The sequence below is a fragment of the Tachysurus vachellii genome, chromosome 26 (genome assembly GCF_030014155.1).
Source record: "Tachysurus vachellii isolate PV-2020 chromosome 26, HZAU_Pvac_v1, whole genome shotgun sequence".
NCBI classification, from domain to species: Eukaryota; Metazoa; Chordata; class Actinopteri; order Siluriformes; family Bagridae; genus Tachysurus; species Tachysurus vachellii.
Window position 1 is genome coordinate 1,474,697 of NC_083485.1, and position 5,000 is coordinate 1,479,696.

Here is a 5,000-nt window from a genome sequence, read left to right on the forward strand (position 1 = left end):
TGATATTAGCATGCAGTGTGTGTGTGTGTGTGTGTGTGAGTGTGTGTGTATGTGTGTGATTTTAGCATCTACGGGATGCTGGTTTAAAGCTCGATCAGTATTTGCTAAATCAGCTGAAAGGCCTGCTCAGTGTTAGCGCTCAGTTACAGACTCACTTCACGGCTGATGCCCAGATTAGCCGACTTTCCACTCTGCTCTAATTCCATTCACCTTTTAATTGTCATGTACACTATTGTAGTTTTACCTTTATTAAGACACCAGCACAAATAATTATCAGAAAAATACACTCATGTATCTAATCATGAATGAGGCTAAACACTCTTATAAGCTGCAGTTATCCTCGTTAGATGGCCAGGACCTACAGTACAAGCTTCGTATTTAAATATATATAATACTTTATGTTTTGCTACTGAGTATTTATATATGCTTAAAAAAAACAAATGATGTAATAAAATACAGAAAAAAATATTAGCAAGACCTCTGAGGAAGTGGAAGCCCTGCTAACTGGTGCCTTGTCCTGTATTAAACCTAGCTGATGAGGCTAAGGAAAGCTATGGAAAGAGTCAAAGTTCTGCTACTGTGGTAATAATTCACAGTGAATAAAAGTAGAAGAAAATGAGTCAAACAAGCGTAAACAATTCATTTGGTGAAAATGACGAGGAATTATTTTTTTTAAGTAGCTTTGTACAGCTGCACAGCTAATCTGCAAATGTTCTATTTCATATTTGTGGGTCACGTGAACCATCCAAGCGACATACATGCTGAAGTGAACTCTACCTCACATAGGAGCTTGCTAGGTTTATTAGCTAGCTCATAATTTGTCATTAATGTTTCTAGTTCTGTAGTTATTTAAATAGCTGCAGGCTAACAGGTTACAGCAGCACTGAGGAACACTATGTTTATTACAACAGAACGTCTAAGTAAGGTTTATTCAGAGTTTTCATCAAAGGATCTGGCTAGCTAGAGCTCTGAAACGTTGCTAGCTAACAGCTAACCTCTACATGTCATTTTAGAGGTTATTTATTGTTATCATGCAGTTTTACTTGAAGCTTTTAAAAGTGCTGCTGCTGCGGCTGACTAAACATTTGGTCCCTGAACTGTAGATTTCAGATTTCAGCAAATCTGTTTTATTTTCAGTCTAGTACATTTTTTTCAAACTAATGTTAGAAGGTGCAGTCCTGAAGACTGTGGTGTATGTAAGACAGGTGAGTCCTGAAGACTGGTGAAGGTGAGCCCGGTGAGTGCTGGAGAATGTGGTGTAAGTGAGACAGGTGAATCATTGGGATTGTGGCATCAGTGAATCATGAAGACTGTGGTGTAGCTGAGACAGGTGAGTGCTGGAGACTATTGCACAGTGAGATGGTGAAGTGGTATATCTTGCTTTTAAGGTGACGGACAGGTGTGTAATGGAGACAGATATATGCAGAAGGTGATGGACAGGTGTGTCCTAGAGTCAGATACATGCAGAAGGTGATGGACAGGTGTGTCCTGGATACAGATACATGCAGAAGGTGATGGACAGGTGTGTCCTGCAGTCAGATACATGCAGAAGGTGAAGGGACAGGTGTGTCCTACAGTCAGATACATGCAGAAGGTGATGGGACAGGTGTGTCCTGGAGTCAGATACATGCAGAAGGTGGTGGACAGGTGTGTCCTGGAGTCAGATACATGCAGAAGGTGGTGGACAGGTGTGTCCTGGAGTCAGATACATGCAGAAGGTGGTGGACAGGTGTGTCCTGGAGACAGATACATGCAGAAGGTGGTGGACAGGTGTGTCCTGGAGACAGATACATGCAGAAGGTGGTGGACAGGTGTGTCCTGCAGTCAGATACATGCAGAAGGTGGTGGACAGGTGTGTCCTGGAGTCAGATACATGCAGAAGGTGATGGGACAGGTGTGTCCTGGAGTCAGATACATGCAGAAGGTGATGGACAGGTGTGTCCTGGAGTCAGATACATGCAGAAGGTGGTGGACAGGTGTGTCCTGCAGTCAGATACATGCAGAAGGTGGTGGACAGGTGTGTCCTGGAGTCAGATACATGCAGAAGGTGGTGGACAGGTGTGTCCTGGAGTCAGATACATGCAGAAGGTGGTGGACAGGTGTGTCCTGCAGTCAGATACATGCAGAAGGTGGTGGACAGGTGTGTCCTGGAGTCAGATACATGCAGAAGGTGATGGACAGGTGTGTCCTGGAGTCAGATACATGCAGAAGGTGGTGGGCAGGTGTGTCCTGCAGTCAGATACATGCAGAAGGTGATGGACAGGTGTGTCCTGGATACAGTGTCCTGGAGACAGATACATGCAGAAGGTGATGGACAGGTGTGTCCTGCAGTCAGATACATGCAAGTTAATATTGTATGATGTCCTCATTTTCTGTCGTGCTGCTTCCTTTAAACTGTGAACATTGCTGCAATTATTGTGTGCACCGATGTGTAACGAGATTTTAATGACTGAAATGTCCACCTCAGCCCAACTGACTCTGTGCTTCCTGCACTGTGATGCCTTCTGCTTGATCTCTGAGTTTACAGAAGAAATATTTAAAAACGTCGATGGCTCAGAGCCTTCAGGTTACACAGTGCTTCGTCGCAGTGAGACACGATGAGCTGATAATTAATCTGATATTCATTACAGATGCTTGGAAATGTCACTCCTGCGTGTTCTCCAGCACAGCTGCATGCCTGCTTGAGCTTCAGGATGGCTGTCGAAGGTCAATTAATAATAACCCAGTATATTTTAGTAAACAGTTAAAGATGTTGAAATGACGGGTTCTCCTGTCCATCAGAATGGGTCACAAGAGGTAGAGCTAGAACCACAAGAGGTAGAGCTAGAACCACAAGAGGTAGAGCTAGAACCACACTGAACATTTTAACAGTACTTTTCTTCTGCTGTTCTAGAATCGCAGTGGAATGTGACACAGACTGTTCCAACAGCTCTGTTTAGTATAGTAATGATCTAGAACCAAAGTGTGTATTCTAATAACAAATGTCTAGAACCATAGTCAGCATTCTAACAGTAGTCATAGCATGACTGATCATTACAGAATGCTAACAGTGGTTTTCTATACAGTTTAATAACCTCAGTGTGTAGTTTGCAGCTTTAGTGTGTAGTTTAGCACCACAGTGTGTAGTTTAGAGTCATAGTGTGTAGTTTAGAGCCATAGTGTGTAGTTTAGCACCACAGTGTGTAGTTTAGAGCCATAGTGTGTAGTTTAGCACCACAGTGTGTAGTTTAGAGCCATAGTGTGTAGTTTAGAGCCATAGTGTGTAGTTTAGAGCCATAGTGTGTAGTTTAGCACCACAGTGTGTAGTTTAGAGCCATAGTGTGTAGTTTAGAGCCATAGTGTGTAGTTTAGAGCCTCAGTGTGTAGTTTAGAGCCATAGTGTGTAGTTTAGCACCACAGTGTGTAGTTTAGAGCCTCAGTGTGCAGTTTAGAGCCTCAGTGTGTAGTTTGGAGCTTTATTGTGCAGTTAGAGCCTCAGTGTGTAGTTTGGAGCTTTAGTGTGTAGTTTAGAGCCTTAGTGTGCAGTTAGAGCCCTAGTGTGTAGTTTAGAGCCTCAGTGTGTAGAGCACGTGTATAGTTTAGAGCCTTAGTGTGTAGTTAGATCCACAGTGTATAGTTTAGAGCCACAGTGTGTAGTTTAGTGCCACAGTGTGTAGTTTAGTGCCACAGTGTAGTTAAAAGCCTCAGTTTGTTGAGCCACAGTGTGTTGTTTAGAGCCTTAGTGTGCAGTTTAGAGTCTCAGTGTGTAGATCCAGTGTGTAGTTTAGAGCCACAGTGTGTAGTTAGAGCCACAGTGTATAGTTCAGAGCCACAGTGTATAGTTAAAAGCCTCAGTGTGTCGAGCCACAGTTTGTAGTTTAGAGCCTCAGTGTGTAGAGCCACAGTGTGTTGTTTAGAGCCTTAGTGTACACTTTAGAGTCTCAGTGTGTAGTTTAGAGTGACAGTCTGTAGTTTAGAGCCACAGTGTGTACTTTAGAGTGACAGTCTGTAGTTTAGAGCCACAGTGTGTACTTTAGAGTGACAGTCTGTAGTTTAGAGCCACAGTGTGTACTTTAAAGCCTCAGTGTATAGTTTAGAACATCAGGTTTTTTTTTAGAGCCTCAGTCTGTAGTTTAGAGCCTCAATCTGTGGTTTGGAGCCTTAATCTGTAGTTTAGAGCAACAGTGTGTAGTTTAGAGCCACAATGTGTAGTATAGAACCACAGTGTGTAGTTTAGAGCCTCGGTGTGTAGTTTAGAGCCTCAATCTGTAGTTTGGAGCCTTAATCTGTAGTTTAGAGCAACAGTGTGTAGTTTAGAACCACAGTGTGTAGTTTAGAGCCTCGGTGTGTAGTTTAGAGCCACAGTGTGTAGTTTAGAGCCACAGTGTGTAGTTTAGAGCCTCAGTGTGTAGTTTAGAGCCACAATGGGTAGTTTAGAGCCTCGGTGTGTAGCTTAAAGCCACAATGTGTAGTTTAGAGCCACAATGTGTAGTTTAGTGCCTCGGTGTGTAGTTTTGAGCCACAGTGTGCAGTTTAGAGACTCAGTCTATAGTTTGGAGCCTCACTGTGTAGTTTTGAGCCACAGTGTGTAGTTTAGAGACTCAGTCCGTAGTTTGGAGCCTCACTGTGTAGTTTTGAGCCACAGTGTGTAGTTTAGAGCCAATTTACTCTAATAACAGTTGTTTATTACATATTTGCACCATTTTGAACCATTGCATTTTAATTAGTCTGTTACATCATAGAAACACGGTGGAGATTCTAAAATGTTTTTCTGTTACAATCTAAAAACACAGTGTGCATTCTAACTGAATGTTTGTGAAAAATCTCAGTACCACAGTGAGTTTTTTTATTTGACATTTCTAGACCTGCAGTGCATCTTCTACCAGAGTTTGTGTATTATGTCCTAGGTGTGCGTTCTAACAGTGGCTGTGTATTATTACATTATGTTCCCATAGTGTGGCTTCTAAACATGTGCATCCTAACAGTAGGTGTGTGTTACATTTTAAACCACAGTGTAACAC

At 42.6% G+C, this 5,000-nt stretch overlaps 1 protein-coding gene across 1 annotated transcript in view; it reads left to right on the plus strand.

Moving 5' to 3' along the window:
• The window catches only part of sptbn4a (spectrin, beta, non-erythrocytic 4a), a 22,486-nt gene that overhangs the window by 1,056 nt on the left and 16,430 nt on the right, over positions 1-5,000 (plus strand). The gene's annotated exons all lie outside the window — the stretch shown is intronic.